We start from the raw sequence: 17,915 nt of genomic DNA, 5'->3' as shown, positions 1-17,915 counted from the left end.
TGAGTCAGAGCCAACTAGACAATAATTGTAGATTCATTACAATCACTTCTATATAACATCAAGTCATCTGCAAACAGAGATAGTTTTACTTATTCCTTTCTAATTTGGATGCCTTTTGTTTCTTTTTCTTGCCTAATTGCTCTGGCTAGAACTTCCAGAACAATACTCAATAAAAGTGGTAAAAGTGGTCATCCTTGTCTTTATTCTGATGTTAGGAGGAAACCATTCATTCTTTCACCATTGAGTATGTGGTTAGCTGTGAGTTTTTCATAAATGACTTTTATCTTGTTGATTGAGTTCCTTTCTATTCCCAGTTTGTTGAATGTTTTTATCATGGAAGTGTGTTGGTTTTTGTCAAATGCTTTTCTGTATCAATTGAGATGATCATGCGAGTTTTTTTTCTTCATTCTATTAATGTGGTGTGTTTAAATTGATTGATTTTCTTACAATGAATCACCCTTATTCCTGGAATAAATCCCACTTGGTCATGGTGTTTAATTCTTTTAATATGCAGCTGGATTGATTTGTGAGTATTTTGTTGAGGACTTTAGGGTTAGTTTTCTCTTCTTTTTCTAGTTCCTTAAGTTGTAAATTTATGTTATTGGTTTCAGATGTTTCTTCTTTTCAATTTAGGCATTTACAGCTGCATCCCACAAGGTTTGGTATGTTGTGTTTTCCTTTTCATCCATCCCAAAGTATTTAAAAATTTCCCCTGTGATTTCTTCTTTGACCCATTTTTTAAGCATGTATTGTATTATTTCCACATATTTTGAACTTTCTAGTTTCCCTTTTTGATTTCTAATTTCATTCCATTGTGGTTGCAGAAGATAATTTGTATGACTTCAATATTTTTAAATTTATTGAGAGATTTGTTTTGTGGCCTAACGTATGATGTATCCTAGAGAATATTCTGTGTGTATTTGAAAAGAATATGCATTCTGATGTTATTGGGTAGTGTGTTCTGTATATATTAACACTAGTTGGTTTATAGTGTTGTTCAAGTCCTCTGTGTTCTTATTGATCTTCTGTATAATTGTTGTATACAACTATATAGAAGATCAACTGAAAATGACTTAATGATATTCCGACTATTATTTTAGAACTGTCTATTTCTCACATAATTTCTGTCAATTGTTGCTTTATATATTTGGCTTTCTATTGTTAGGTGGGGACAGTTGCCTCCTTAGCTCAGTAGGTAGGGCATCAGTCTCATAATCTGAAGGTCCCGAGTTCAAATCTCAGAGGGGGCTGCCAGTGTCTTTGGAGCACTAGTAGTGCTGTAGTTAAGAGCTATGGCTACTGTGATGGTTAAGATTGTGTGTCAACTTGGCTGGGCCATGATTCTCCATGTTTTGGCAGTCATATAACGTTATGATCACTTCCCTTTTGAGATTTGATATGTGATCACCCTCATGATGGGATCTGCTTTGAGTAGTCAATCAGTTGAAAGGGAGTTTCCTTCTGCTTGTGGCCCGCATTGAATATAAGTGGACCCTCTGGCAAGGCTTTTGGGCTTTTGCTCATTCTGGATTCTGCAGTTCATCTGACCTCCGATTCTTGAGACTTGAGCTAGCAGTTTACCTGCAGTCTTGCCTGCTGATCTTGGGATTCATTGATCTTTGTAGCCTGCTAGCAAAAGCCCTGCTCTCTGACCTGCCTATACTGGGTTCACCAGCCCCTGCGGCTATGTGAATCAGGAGAAGCCTGTATCCTGACTTGGGTTGTTCCAGCCTCCACAACTGCATGAGCCATTTCCTTGATATAAATCTCTCTCTGTATGTATATACATTTACACTCTTTACTGGTTTTGCTTCTCTAGAGAACCCAGCCTAAGACAGCTATTAACCAAAAGGTCGACAGTTTGAAGCCACCATCCGCTCCTTGGAAACCCTACGGGGCAGTTCTATTCTGTCCTCAAGGGTTGCTATGAGTCAAAATTGACTTGACAGCAACGGATTTTTTTAAAATTTATTGCTATGTGTATATTTTTATAATTGTTCTGTCTTCTCAATGGATTGACCCTTTTATCAATACATATTGTCCTTCTTATTCTCATGTAACAATTTTTGACTTAAAGTCTATTTTGTCTGACATTGTGCAGCCTCTTCCTCTCTTTTGGTTATTATTTTTATGGAATGTCTTTTTGATCCTTTTACTTTCAAACCAATTGTGTCTTTGGATCTAAAGTGAGTCTTCTGTGGACAGCATTTTGTTAGACGATTTTTTATTTTTAGTACATTCTGCCAATCTCTGCCTTTCAGTTGGAGAGTTTAGTCTATTTGCATTTAAATATTGACTGGCAGAGACGGAAGCAGTTCTTCCATTGACTATTTGTTTTCTCTGTTTTGTTCCTCCTTTTTTCCATTAATGTCTTATTTTGTGTTTAATTGAATTTTTTGTAGTGTACCATTTTCATTACGTTCTGATTTCATTTCCTGTTTATTTTTTAGTTATTTACTTAGTGGCTATCCTCAGAATTAAAATTAATATCTGAAATCAATGACATTTGAGTTTCAAGTAATACAACCTTAGCTTCAATAGTATAAAAAACTCTGTTCCATCCCGCCTTTATGTTGTTATTGTCACAAATTATAACTTTATATATTTTGTACCGCTTAATATAGACTTATAATAGTTCTATTATTGCATCGTTTTAAATCATATGGGATAAAAGAAGAATTGTAACCAAAAGTACAATACATGTGTAGTGAATTTACAGAGGTTCTTTTAAAGTTTTTTTTTTTTTTTTTTTTTTTTTAATATTTTATTGTACTTCAGGTGAAGGCTTACAGAACAGATAGTTTCTCATGTAACAGTAACACACATGCTGTTTTATGACATTGGTTAACAACCCCACAACATTTTAACCCTCTAAATACTCAACTTTTTTTTTTTTTTTTTTTTTTTTTTTGGTGAAAATACACATAGCCAAAGATACGCCATTTCAAAAATTTTTTTTACATACACATTTAAGTGACATTGACTACGCTCTTCTAATTATGCTGTTATTCTCACTTAAGATGAAGGCTTACAGGACAAAATAGTCTCCCATTTGACAGTTACTACAAATGTTGCCCTATGACAATGGTTAACAATCTCACAACACATCAACAATATCCTTACTCTATTCTGTGTTCCCTATCATCAGCCTCCTACTCCCCTTCTGCCTTAGGGGCCTTGTTACAGAGGTTCTTTATTTGTTAATACGGATTTTAATTTCTGTTTCATTTCAGCCTGAAAGACTCCCTTTATGATTTCTTGTAGGACAGGTCTACAACTGGTGAAGAACTTCCTCAGCATCTGTTTACCTGGGGATATTTAATACGTCCTTTAGTTTTGTAGGATACTTTTGTTGAATATAGAATTCTTCATAGAAACTTTTTTCTTTTGTTACTATTGTTGTTAGGTGCCACCAAGTTGGTTCTCAATCATATCGACCCCATGTACAACAGAACAAACCACCGCCTGATCCTGCACCATACTCATAATTGTTGTTATGCTTGAGCCCATTGTTGCAGCCACTGTGTCAATCCATTTCGTTGAGGTTCTTCCTCTTCTTCACTGATCTTCTGCTTTACTAAGCATGATGTCCTTCTCCAGGGACTAGTTCATCTTGATAACATGTCCAAACTATGTGAGATGAAGTCTTTCCATCCTTGCTTCTAAGGAGCATTCTGGTTGTACTTCTTCCAAGACAGATTTGCTTGTTCTTTGGCAGTCCATGGTATGTTCAATATTCTTCACCCACACGGTAATTCAAAGACATCAGATCTTCTTCTGTCTTCCTTATTCATTGTCCAGCTTTCACATGCATATGAGGCGATTGAAAACCCCATGGCTTGGGTCAGGCGCACCTTAGTCCTCAAAGTGACATCTTTGCTTTTTAACACTTTAAAGTGGTCTTTTGCAGCAGATTTGCCCAATGTTTTGCATCGTTTGATTTCTTGACTGTTGCTTCCTTGAGTGTTGATTCTGGATCCAAGTAAAACGAAATCCTTGACAACTCAATCTTTTCTCCATTTATAGTGATGCTGTTTATTGGTCCAGTTGTGAGAATTTTTGTTTTCTTTATGTTAAGATGTAATCCATACTGAAGGCTATAGTCTTTGATCTTCATCAGTCAGTGCTTCAAGTCCTCTTCACTTTCAGCAAGCAAGATTGTGTCATCTGCATAATGAAGATTGTTAATGAGTCTTCTTCCAATCCTGATGCTATGTTCTTCTTCATACAGTCCAGTTTCTGGGAATATTTGCTCAGCATATACATTGAATATGTATGGTGAAAGAATACAACCCTGCCTCACATTTCCTGACTTTAAACCACACAGTATCCCCTTGTTCTGTCCAAACAACTGCCTCTTGATCTATGTACAGGTTCCTCATGAGCACAATTAAGTGTTATGGAATTCCCATTGTTCACAATGTTAACCATAATTTGCTATGATCCCCACAATCGAATGCCTTTGCATAGTCAATAAAACACAGATAAACATCTTTCTGGTATTTTCTGCTTACAGAAAGCGTTGCTTTCAACAATGATATCCCTTGTTCCACATCCTCTTCTGAATCTGGTTTGGATTTCTGGCAGTTCCCTGTTGATGTACTGCTGAACTGTTTTCCAGATTTCTTGGCATAAATGAGTGAGCACCTCCAGCGCTGCATCCGTTTGTTGAAACATCTTAATTGGTATGCCGTGAGTTCCTGGAGCCTTGTTTTTCACCAATACCTTCAGTGCAGCTTATACTTCTTCCTTCAGTACCAGAGGTTTTTGATCATATACTTCCTCCTGAAATGGTTGAACGTCAACCAATTCTTTTTTGTGAAGTGACTCTGTGTATTCCTTCCATCTTCTTTTGATGCTTATTTCATCATTCAATATTTTGGCCATACAATCCTTCAATATTGCAACTCGAGGCTTAAATTTTCTCTTCAGTTCTTTCAGCTTGAGAAATGCTAAGTGTGTTCTTCCCTTTTGGTTTTCTAACTTCAGCTTATTGCACATTTCATTATAATACTTTACTTTCTCCTCTCAAACCACCCTTTGAAATCTTCTGTTCAGCTCTTTTACTTCACCATATCTTCCTTTGCTTTAGCTACTCAACATTCAAGAGCAAGTTTCAGAGTCTCTTCTGACATCTGTTTTTGTCTTTTCTTTCTTTTTAATGACCCCTTGTTTTCTTCATGTATGAAGTCCTTGATGTGATACCACAATTCGTCTGGTCTTTGGTCATTAGTGTTCAATGAGTTAAATCTACTACTGAGATAGTCTCTAAATTTTTTCTTTCAGCATGTTAACATGTCAACCCTCTGCTTTCTGGCCTGGGTGGTTTCTGAGGAGAAATTGGCTCTTACTCTTATTGAGGACTGGTTGTACATGACCAGTCATTTCTTTCCTTCTGCTTTCAAGATTTTCTCCTTGTTTTTCACTTTTGACAAATTGATTATAACATATCTCAGTGGAATTCTTTAAGTTTATGCTACTTGGAGTTCATTTATCTTTTTAGAGGTGTAGATTCATGTGTTTCATCATATTCTAAAGTTTTCAGCCATTATTTTTTTAAAATATTATTTCTGCCCCTTTCTCTCTGTGCTGTCCTTTTGGGAGTCCCATGATGCATATGTTGGTATACTTGATGGTGTCCTGCAGGTACCTTAGCTCTATTCATTTTTATTCATTGCTTTTTTTTCTTTCTGTTCTTCATACCAGATAATCTCAGTTAAAATATTAATGTTTGCTGATTCTTTATTTGGCTTGTTCAAATATGCTGTTAAAATCCTCTAGTGAATTTTTTATTTCTGTTATTTTACTTTTCAGTTTCAAAATTTTCATGTTTTTTTGCTATTATTTCTATCTCTACTTCATGAGATATCATTTTCTCTTTTCCATTAGTTTTTGTCCATGTTTTAACACTTTGGGCATGTTTAAGACAGTCAATTTAAAGTCTTTTTCTAATAAGTCCAAAGTCTGGGCTTCATCTGGGACAGTTTCTGTGATTTTTTTTTTTTTCCGCCTTGAGTGGATCATACTTTCTTTCTTTCTTTTTTTCATGCCTTGTAATTTTTGGTAGCAAAGTGGACATTCTGAGTATTACTACTTTTGATAATGGATATGGTCATTTCTTCAGTGTTTGATGTTGCCACTTGTTTTGAGTTATAGTTCTTTGACTGCTTACTGAAGTTTCTAAATCACATTTGTGAAGGATATTTTTGTCATATGTGGGCACTAAATTCTATATTCCATTAGCTAATAATTTGACAAAGATTTCCTTACACACCTGAAGCCAAGAAAAAACATTACTTTGCTAGATTTGGAAGATTGATTATGTGTTGGGACACTCCTTCAACTTTCAGGCCACTTACAACTCTGCATTAACTTTTATTTCTTGCTTAAATGCCACCTAAAAACAGCAAGAGATGAAAGCTTAGGGTATTCTCAGGTCTGTTCTGAGCAGGCTGAACCCCTTGGCATGTATACTTGCATCTAGATTCCCTGTTATATGCAGAAGTTTTTTAAAGCCCTTATTACCATATATATATCCTTTCCCTGCCTCTTCTTTCCCAGGCATTTCAGTCAATTTTCTCCTTTCCCCATCTGGTATCCCTTGCCCCAGGTGGCTGCAGAAAGTATATTTACTTTTAAATGCTGTCAAAATACACTGCTCTGGGAGTCTACTCCAGTTCTGAGAAAGTTCTGATGTGGACAAAACAAAGGCAAGCCCATGAGCTATTGCCTCACAGAACTATTAGACAGTTCAAAACTCACAACCACAATTCTTGGAGAATAAAATCCATATTGTCTCCTCTGGCACCAACAACCTACACCAGGATTGCAGCCCACCCTCACCATGGCCACTGCAGAGCTGGGATGTGGGGGATAATTGGCAGGTAAAGTAAAACACTACAATTCTCACTTACTGAAATTTAGCACCTTCTTTCTACATTAAGCATATCCCTAGTTGTTGTATTTTTTTTTTTTTTATAGATTACGGATATACAAAAAGGGATATTTTGATAGTTTTTGCCAGCTTAATCATTGTTTTAGTAAATAGATGTAATTTTGGAGTTCACTACTTCACATTTTTCAATGAGGTTACCAGTTTTTCACAGAGCAGAAGTTGGTGCAGGAAGGGAAAGGAATGCTAGAAAATGGCACTTCTGCAAATGACTACTTGCACACACACACTCACACATACACACACTCATAGACACACTTGAAAACATAACTGCATGTATAGACATGCACATATATTCACTGTCTGCAGGAGTACACACTACAACCACACAGAGAAGCAGAGCACAGACACATGGACTCAAGCACATTACCACAAATTCACACAGATCTCAGATACAGACACAGAGATATGGCACACACTAGACACAGGGCCACTAGTATTCTCATAAATAGCTCAGAGACATAATCAAGGTCATACACACTTTGCTAGAACACATGCCACAGACACATGAGATCCAAATGGAAACACACCACAGAGACACATACTTGGGCACCCTCAGATACCTAGATTTTCTGTACACACACACTCACACAAAAAATACGACACATCCCTTTAAACATATGTAATTAATGTCACTGAACTATACATATGAAGATTGTAGAAATGGCAAATGTTCTGTTACTTATATACTTACCACACACACACAAAATAAAACTTCAAGCGGAAGCAGATGATGAAAATAGAAAAAAAAAATTTGAATGGAAATTAACTTCCGCTAACATAAGTATACACCTTTGAAATTGTAAGGCGGGAACCCTGTGGCACAGTGGTTAAGAGCTACAACTGTTAACCTAAAGTCTGCAGTTCAAAATCCACCAACTGCTTCTTGGAAGCCCTATGGGGAAGTTTTACTCTGTCCTATAGGACTGCTATGAGTCAGAATCAAACTGATGACAACAAGTTTTGGAGCACTGGTGGCACAGTGGTTAAGATCTCCGGCTGCTAACCAAAAGGTCAGCAGTTCGAATACACCAGTGGCTCCTTAGAAACCGCACGGGGCAGTTCTATTCTGCCCTATAGGGTCGCTATGAGTTGGAATCAACTTGATGGCAACTGATTTTTTTTTTTTTTTTACACTTGTTAATGTGCTAGTGCCCTGATGGCAAAATAAACTTATGCTTTCTTAAAAAAACAAAAACAAAAACAAAAACTTATACTACTGTACAATTAAAATAGGTACATTTTTGTACGTAATTATATCTCAGTAAAGCTAATAAAGAAAAATGTTGCTTATCAGTTTAACTTTGAGGGACTCATTTTGCTAATAAACAATACCCACAATCTGGACTGCTGATAATGAAAAGGTCGAGGCCTATATTAGTCATTCAAGGATTCTAATTGTGAGCACCAAGTTGGTACTCTGGCCAGCTTCATCCTCTCCTGTTCCCACCTACTTTGCTAGTATCACAAGTTTTTACACCACTGGAAAATCAATTCTTTGTTTCCATAGGCTCTAGTCAAGCCTGCATTCTGTTTCATACCAAAATAAATCCACTAGTGATATCACACCCATATCACATGGTGCCATCACTCAAACTGAACCCTACTAGAGTGGTCATAAACTAAGCACTGTCTAATACATGCTCAGAGAGTGCTTAGTTCGTGCTCAAGAAAAGACAGAGGAAAACCTCATGACAAATCTAAGATTGCTGAAGTAAAGTGCTTTCAGAATTGCAGATATTTTTCCATTTCAGTTCATCTGAATACTAAAAATGTTGGCTTAAATGATTATTATCTGCCTCTGTTAACTATAATAAACCCTGGTGGCATAGTGGTTAAAAGCTATGACTGCTAACCAAAAAGCAAGCAGTTCAAATCCACCAAGCGCTCCTTGGAAACACTATGGGGCAGTTCTACTCTGTCTTTTAGGGCCCCATGGGTAGGAATCGACTAGATGACAATGGGTTTTGTTTGGGTTTTTGGTTAACAATAATGGATCATGGGGATATAACAAGAAACATTAACACTATCCTGCAGCTTTTTGTAAACACTTATCTTGGCAAGTAACGGTCATAGTTAATAATATTTCATTGATCCAGGAACTAATATTTTCATAGTTTCTCAAAGTAAGCTTCTTATTTAATATATTTATTTTTATCTAATGAAATAAAAATATCATCATGAATATTTTGCTTAGAGAGAGGATTAGATAATATCCAAGTGTCCCAGAAAGGGGCATAGATATTTCATTGTGAAATATTCAAAGTATTTCCAAGAGAAACATCATAGCAAGGACAATGCAGCAGTTTATGCTATTCACAACGTGAGAGGAGGCATCCACCTTTGTCCATTCCCTACAGTGCTGCCAATATAAATTTTCTAAAAACACATACCTGCTAAAATTTTTTCAGTCATCAACTTCAGGATAAAGTTCAAATTCTTGTTACTTAACCTCTAAAGACCTTCTACATTTGGACTAAAATACCTTAGCAGGCCTATCCCTTTCCTTGTTCTCCCTAGAGAACCCCCTTTACCTGTTACCCACAGCAACACAGAACTCTCGATCCTTTTCTAAGTCACTGATGTATTCTCCCATAAGTGTCCTGGACAATGCCTTGTTTTTTAATAAGTCTGCTCTGACATTGTTACAGCTGCTACAGTTGCTTAAATCGTCACTTCTCCTTGGTTGTTCGCCCTGTGACGTGTGGGGAAGAATGGTGCTGTCCTGGCCCAGGAAGGAAAGGCAGCCCTCTGACTCAGTGCTGCTGCTCTGGACAGGATTGGGGGCTCAAGAGTAGACATTTTCCTTACTTCCATATGCAACATATTTCCTCACAAACATTATACATCTGGTCTCTCATATGCCAACCTTGGGGAAAATGGATGGGCTACAACTCTCCAGTCATGCAGGAGTTTATCAGGAACTTCCCAAGCTGAAAATGGGTCTGATGTTTTTGTTTTAATCTAAATTTCTCCTAGTCCCAAGTGGTTGGTGTTGTGTTCCTGATCTTTCGTGTTTCTTTTAGCATCTCTCTATCCTCTGTGAAAGATGTTGAGGTACAAAGGAATAAACAAAGATAAGGTGTCAGGCAGCTGGTGGCAGTTCCCTGAAGAACAATGTGTGTAATGGCTGAGAGGGGAGTCCTTTTTGCCATTCTTTTCCTTCCCCATGTTCCTTGTCTCCTGGTTAATCGAAATTACTCCCTTATCTCCTAATCTGAAGGCAAGAGAGGTGTTAGTGTTGCCTCAGGTATACTATAGGCCCTTGTTGTTGGATGCCTGTTATTCTGCATTTGGAAACCACTAAAGCTTGGATTTCTAATTCCACCACCAGTACACTAGTACAGGAAAACCTGAAAGAGTAGGAAGAAAGGTTTAGACTGAGAAAGTGAGAGCCTGAGCAGAATTTTTTACAGCACTCCCAAAATAATACTGTTGTCTTAGTCTTATTTTTGTATTGTTTGTAGGGTTAAGGGGGCATCCTTATATTTAATTAAGTTTCTGAGGTCAACTTGAAAAATCTGATCTCCAAATAAACCAGGGAAGCTATCATAAGTAGGTAATGTTTGTGTGGAGGTGCAGGTGGGCAATCTGAGCTTACGTGGAGGTTGGTGATCTGCGTGGCTGAATGTTCTATATAGCCACCTCAATCTACAGCCCACCTCACTCTGGAGAAGCAGCCCATCTTGGGTAACCAATTTCTTAACAACATCCAGTAGATCCTTTGAAGTGTTTCATTTTTCATTAATCAGTCCTTAGTAGACCAATCCTGGTCAGGCAGTAGGTAAGTACTTAGTACCAGTTTGACTGCTCAGAGTATGCAAGGAATTTTACAACTTGGGCAGAGCAGCATTTTGTAATATTAACTCAGTTTCCTTCCATATTTCCTTGTAGTCTTCTGTATTCTCACTATATAATCACTCAGTCATCCAGTCATTCACTGCCTTGAGGAAAGCAGAAAAAATAAGAACCAATCTCCTTCACGTTAGAAAGTTGTGTATGTGCCAATAAAGCTTCAATTTGTCCAACTCCTTCTCTGAATCCATTCTATGGACTCAAAGACTGTTTCCCCTACACAGAGATTAAATAAATTTTTGGTGAGAGAGACTTAAGCAGAATTTTCAGATATCATATTTTTTTTCTAAAACAACCTGTGCTCCACAAAAAGGAACAAACAAAAAAAGTTACACGTCCAGTTGGAGATTAAATTCCTGCCTCAATAGAATAATGATTGAGATTCAGAAACCTATTTATACTTGTGAGGGCTATGGCAGAGTGACTGGACCCTGGCATGCCCTTTCAGAATAAACAAATATAAAACTGTACAAAATTCATTAAGAGACAATTTTTCGACAGTGCACAATAGGCAGTGCAGAATTATGATCCTCGAGAGAAGGAAGTCACAAGAGATGAAACCTATGCTTGCCAGAGCACTCTGCTTGGGGACATGTTCCAGATAGTAGCACAAGAAAATGGAGCTCAAACAGAGCACAGCGACGTTGCCGAGCTGAGGAGACAAAGCTGGTAGGGATGTGTCATCAAAGGAAGGTTTAGGATGGAGAGTAGTGGAGCATGATCGTATGCTAATGAGAATAACCACTAGAGCAGGAGAATTTGAAGATGCAAAAGAAACAGTGGTTATCTGCAGGAGATGAGTCTCTCAAGGGTGAGAGGTATTGGGATCAACTAGAAATGTGACTTTATTAAAATTATGACCCACCCGCTCTGTTTCACACCCTTAGTTTCAGACTTGCCAAAGTCTACATCCCTCTCTAAGGCCAAATTTAGAATTAAGAATTGGCAAACCAGAAATGGACAGAGGATAAGGGAATGAGTGTTCTGGTCGATGAGGTCCAGGCTCAGTAATTAAGGTTAATCTAGACTGTCAAATTCAGACGTTGAGAAATGTATTGGTTAGAGATTACTGTGTGCCATGGATAGTTCTGCAGTGTATGTCACTATGACTGTATGTGTCTGTGTGTGTGTGTGTGTGTGTGTGTGTGTATGTTCAGAGGGGGATGGGAATGTGGATAAATCCCATGGTTAAGAAAAAAGAGGAAGGCGGGGCCAAGATGCCAGAGTAGTCACATGCTTCTGGTGTTCCCTCTTACAACAAAGAGCCGAAAAAATTAGTGACTCAATTATATATGACAATCTAGGAGCCATGAACATCAAAGGTAAAGTTGAGGAACCAGACTGAGTGGCAGGGGAAGGGAGAGACAGTTCGAAGCAGCTAGGAGTTACCCTTAAGCCTGGATCAGCTTGGGGGTGAGCGGTGAGGCAGGCAAGCAGCAGTGCTCGGGAGGAATTTTCCACACCAGGAGAGAAACAGTGGCAGAGAGTCTACTCAGACATCCAGAACCAGTGAGAAACAGCCCTCGATCAGCGAAAGATAAGTATTTGCATCTGGCCTACAGAGCGGATCAAAAACCACCCCCTCAGGGAAAAACCTCTCTCCCATTTACCTCCCCGCTCCTTACTCTGCACTGGGTCCAAGACAGGTTTCAGTAATTGTCGAGTCACCTGGGCCAGAAGTTGGAAGTCTAACGCACCCTGAGCCATTCTCCCGGCCTTGGAGAGTGAACAAATTAACAAACAGGGGAAAAAATAATCTGCTGGCTCCCCTAAGCGAGGAATGCAGTGTAGCACAGCTCCTTTGCCTAGGCACAGGCATAAGGGATCCACGGACTTTGAGTGCTTTTCCCCCTGCATAGACTTGTGTGGGCCCATTTCAACAGCGTAGGCCCTCATTACCGCAGTACAACAGGGTATATACCTGAAGTCTAATTTCAACAGTTTCAGCTGTGAAGTGGCAGGTTTGTGACATTTGACATTACTCTGCCCAATAAGCAAGGTCTTCAACTGCCCACATCAGAGGCCTGAGGACTGGTGGCTCCACCCACACAACCTAGCCACCTGTGAGAGGGGCCCAAGAATAAGAGGTGCCCCCTAGTCCTTACAGCCAACAGCACTGGGTGCTCATAGTCCAGCTGCAAAACCCAACCTTCCTACGTGCTTTAGGGAATGGGGACACACCTTTCTCCTGGACACTCGAGGGTGGCCATCAGCCCCCTGCCTTGCTCAGATGTGTCCCCTTGCTGCAGCCAGATACCTGTGCCTACATCAATCACCCATGCCTGTCTAGGACTGTGGGTGAACACCTGCACCACACACTTGGTGGCTGACTATCTGGACTCCCGAGCTGAATCCATACAGGAGGAGTGGACAGACTCCTGGGCTCACATACTTAGTGGCAGGTCTGGCCACCTGCAGGCAAGACATTGGAGATTCAAGGGTATTGGTGACTGGGCTAGCTCACACAAGCTGCCTATTTGGGCATAACAAACAAAACAAGAAGCTAGGACACAATAAGAAAATATAAAATAAATAAATATAATAACTTATTGATGGCTGGGAGACAACAGTCAATATCAAATCACATTAAGAGGCAGTCCATGATGGCTTCAGCCAGCTCCCAAAATAAAGAATCTAGAATTTTTCCAGAGGAAGAAAATTTTCTTGGAATTACCAGAGGCAGAATACAAAAGACTAAAATACAGAAATCTTTAAGAGATTAGGAAGGAAATTAAGCAAAACACAGAACATGCAATAGAGGAACTTACAAAGATTAGAGAAGAGCATAACGACAAAGTTAACAGGCTGCAAGAAGCCATAGAGAGACAGCAATCAGAAATCCAGAAGATTAACAATAAAACATCAGAATTAGACAACTCAATAGAAAGTCAAAGGAGCAGAATTGAGGCAATGGAAATCAGAAACAGTGAGATTGAAGATAAAGCACTTGACACTTTATCTGAAAAATCAGATAAAAGGATTAAAAAAAAAATCCTAGGAATTACGTGGGGCTCCATCAAGAGGAATAACCTATGAGTGATTGGAGTACCAGAACAGGGAGGAGAACAAAAGATACAGAGAGAATTGTTGAAGATTTGTTGGCAGAAAATGTCCCTGATATCTTGAAAGATGATAAGATACCTATCCAAGGTGCTCATCAAACCCCACATGAGGTAGATCCCAAATGAAAGTCACCAAGAACATATTATAATCAAACTTACCAAAGCCAAAGATAAAGAGAGAATTTTAATAGCAGCTAGGGATTAACTAAAACTCATCTACAAAGGAAACTCAATATGAATAAGCTCGGACTAGTCAGCAGAAACCATGCATGCAAGAAGGCAATGAGATGACATATATAAAGCTCTGAAGGAAAGAAAAATGCCAGCCAAGAATTCTATATCCAGCAAAACTGTCTCTCAAATATGTTAGCGAAATTAGGGCATTTCCAGATACACAGAAGTCTAGGGAATTTGCAAAAACCAAACTAAAATTACAAGAAATACTAAAGGGTGTCCTCTGGTTAGAAAATCAATAACATCAGATAACAACCCAAGACTAGAACACAGGACAGAGCAACCAGAAATCAACCCAGACAGAGTAGTCAGAAAAATAAATCAAAGCAAAAACACTGAAAATAGGGAAATAGATGTCAACATGTAAAAGATGACAACATTAAAACAAAAAAGAGGGACTTAAAAAATGCAGACATAGATTTTTCACATGGAGAAGAAGTCAAGGCAATATAAAGAAATAAAAACTGGTTTAAACTTAGAAAAATAGAGGTAATATTAAGGTAAACACAAAGGAAACTAACAATCCTACAAGGAAATATAAAAAACAAGAAAAATACAAAGACTCAGCAAACATAAAATCAACAACGATGAAAAAGATTAAAAGAAAACACATAAAGAAAAACGACTGAGCACAGAAAATTAAGTGGAACAAAGAAACTGTGAACAACACACACAAAAAGGCATTAAATGACAGCACTAAACTCATACCTATCAATAATTATGTCAAAAGTAAATGGACTAAATGCACCAATAAAGAGACAGAGAATGACAGATTGGATTAAAAAACACAATCCGTTTATATGTTGCCTACAAGAGACACACATTAGACTTAAAGACACAAAGAAACTAAAACTCAAAGGATGAAAAAAATATATATCAAGCAAACAAATCTCAAAAAAGAGCAGTAGTAGCAAAATTAATCTCTGACAAAATAGACTTTACAGTAAAACCCACCACAAAGAAGTAGACTATATAATGATTAAAGGGTCAATACACCAGGAGGACATAACTATAATAAATGGTTACCCACCGAATGACAGGGCTCTAAAACACATAAACTCTAAAGCATTGAAAAGAGAGATAGCTCCACAATAGAATAGTAGTAGGAGACATCAACACACCACTTTCAGTGACGGATAGGACATCCAGAAAGAAGCTCAACAAAGACACGGAAGAGCTAAAAGCTACAATCAACCAACTTGATCTCATAGACACATAGCGAACACTCCACTCAACAGCAGCCTAGTATACTTTCTTTTCCAATGCACATGGAACATTCTCCAGAATAGACCACATATTAGGCCATAAAGCAAGCCTTAACAGAATCCAAAACATTGAAATATTACAAAGCATTTTTCTGACCATAAAGCCATAAAAGTAGAAATCAATAACAGAAGAACCAAGGAAAAAAATCAAACAAATGGAAACTGAACAATACCTTGCTCAAAAACTACTGAGTTGTAGAGGAAATTAAGCATGGAATAAAGAAATTCATAGAATCAAACAAGAATGAAAACACATCCTACAAGAACCTTTTGGGACACAGCAAAAACAGTACTTAGAAGTCAGTTTATAGCAATAAATGCAGACATCAAAAAAAAAAAAAAAGAAAGAAAGGGACAAAATCAAAACATTAACCCTACAACTGGAACAAGTAGAAAGAGAGCAACAAAAGAAGCCCTCAGGGGCCAGAAGAAAGGAAATAATAAGAATTAGAACAGAGTTAAATGAAATAGAGAATAGAAAAAAAATTGAAAGAGTTAACAAGACCAAAAGCTGGTTCTTTGAAAAGATCAACAAAATTGATAAACCACCGGCCAAACTGAAAAAAGAAAAACAGGAGAGGAAGTAGATAACCCCTATAAGAAAGGAGATGGGTAATATCACAGCAGACCCAACTGAAATTAAAAGAGTCATAACAGAATAGCATGAAAAATTGTACTCTGACAAATTTCAAAACCTACAGGAAATGGACAAATTTATAGAAACTCACTCCTTACCTAAACTGACAAAAACAGAGGTAGAACAACTAAATAAACTCATAACAAAAGAAGAGATTGAAAAGGTAATTAAAAAACTCCCAACAACAACAAAAACCCTGACCCGGATGGCTTCATGGGAGAATTCTATCAGACTTTCAGAGAAGAGTTAACACCACTACTACTAAAGGTATTTCAGAGCATAGAAAATGATAGAATACTCCCAAACTCATTCTATAAAGCCAGCGTAACCCTGATACCAAAACCAGGTAAAGACACCACAAAAAAAGACAATTACAGACCAATATCCCTCATGAACATTGATGCAAAAATCTTCAAGAAAATTCTAGCCAATGGAATCCAGCAACATATAAAAAAAAGAAAATGATTCACCATGATCAAGTGGGATTTATACCAGGTAGGCAGGGAAGGTTCAACATTAGAAAAACAATCAATGTAATCCATCACATTAATAAAACAAAAGACAAGAACCACATGATCTTATGAATCGATGCAGAAAAGACATTTGACAAAGTCCAACACTCATTCATGATAAACACTCAACAAAATAGAAACAGAAGGGAAATTCCTCAATAGAATTAAGGGCATTTATACAAAGCCAACATCCAACATATTCCTAAATGGAGAGACTTTGAAAGCATTCCCCTTGAGAATGGAATTCAGACAAGGATGCCATTTATCATGACTCTTATTCAACATTGTGCTGGAGGTCCTAGCCAGAGCAATTAGGATAGAAAAAGAAATAAAGGGCATCCAAATTGGTAGGGAAGAACTCAAAGCATCTCTATTTGCAGATGATATGAGCTTATACACTGAAAATGCCAAAGAATCCACAAGAAAACTACTGGAACTAATACAAGATTTCAGCAAAGTTTCAGAATACAAGATAAACATAAAAAATCAGCTGGATTCCTTTACACCAACAAAAAGAACTTCGAAGAGGAAATCACCAAGACAATACCATTTACAATAGCCCCCAAGAAGATAAAATACGTAGGAATAAATCCAACCAGAGACATAAATGACCTATACAATGAAAACTACAAGACACTTCTGCAAGAAACCAAAAGAGACCTGCATAAGTGGAAAAACATATCTCGCTCATGGATAGGAAGACTCAACATTGTCAAAATGTCAATTCTACCCAAAGAGATCTAAGGATACAATGCAGTCCCGATCCAAATTCCACTGGCATTTTTTTTTAACAAGTTGGAGAAACAAATCGCCAACTACATATGGGAAGGAAAGAGGCCTGGAATAAGGAAAGCACTTATGAAGAATAAAAACAAAGTGGGAGACCTCACACTACCTGATTTTAGAACCACAGTAGTCAAAACAGCCTGGTACTGGTACAAAAACAGATACATAGACCAATGGAACAGAATTGATTATCCAGACATAAATTCATCCGTCTATGAGCAGCTGATATTTGACAAAGGCCCAGCGTCCATTAATTGGGAAAAATATAGTCTCTTTAACAAATGATGTGGCATAACAGGATAGTCATCTGCAAAAAACTGAAACAAGATCCATACCTCACACCATGCACAAAAACTAACATAAAATGGATCAAAGACTTAAATATAAAATCAAAAATGATAAAGATCATGGAAGAAAAAATAAGAATAATGCTAGGAGCCTTAATACATGGCATAAACAGAAAGCGAACCATAAGTAACAATGCATAAGCACAAGAAGAGAGACTAGATAAATGGGAGCTCCTAAAAATCAAACACTTAAGCTCATCAGAAGACTTCACAAAAGAGTAAAAGACAACCTACAGACTGGGAAAAAAATTTTGGCTACGACAAA

The 17,915-nt window shown here is 37.7% G+C and overlaps 1 non-coding gene across 1 annotated transcript; it reads left to right on the top strand.

Moving 5' to 3' along the window:
- Positions 1-1,177: 1,177 nt before the first annotated feature.
- On the top strand, positions 1,178-1,250 carry TRNAM-CAU (transfer RNA methionine (anticodon CAU)). The gene has a single exon. It is a non-coding gene; the product is annotated as a tRNA-Met (tRNA).
- The last annotated feature ends 16,665 nt before the right edge of the window (positions 1,251-17,915 follow it).

The sequence above is a fragment of the Trichechus manatus genome, unplaced genomic scaffold (genome assembly GCF_000243295.1).
Source record: "Trichechus manatus latirostris isolate Lorelei unplaced genomic scaffold, TriManLat1.0 scaffold00391, whole genome shotgun sequence".
NCBI classification, from domain to species: Eukaryota; Metazoa; Chordata; class Mammalia; order Sirenia; family Trichechidae; genus Trichechus; species Trichechus manatus.
Note: the sequence above shows the minus strand (reverse complement) of the source record. Positions and strands in the feature narration are given on the sequence as shown.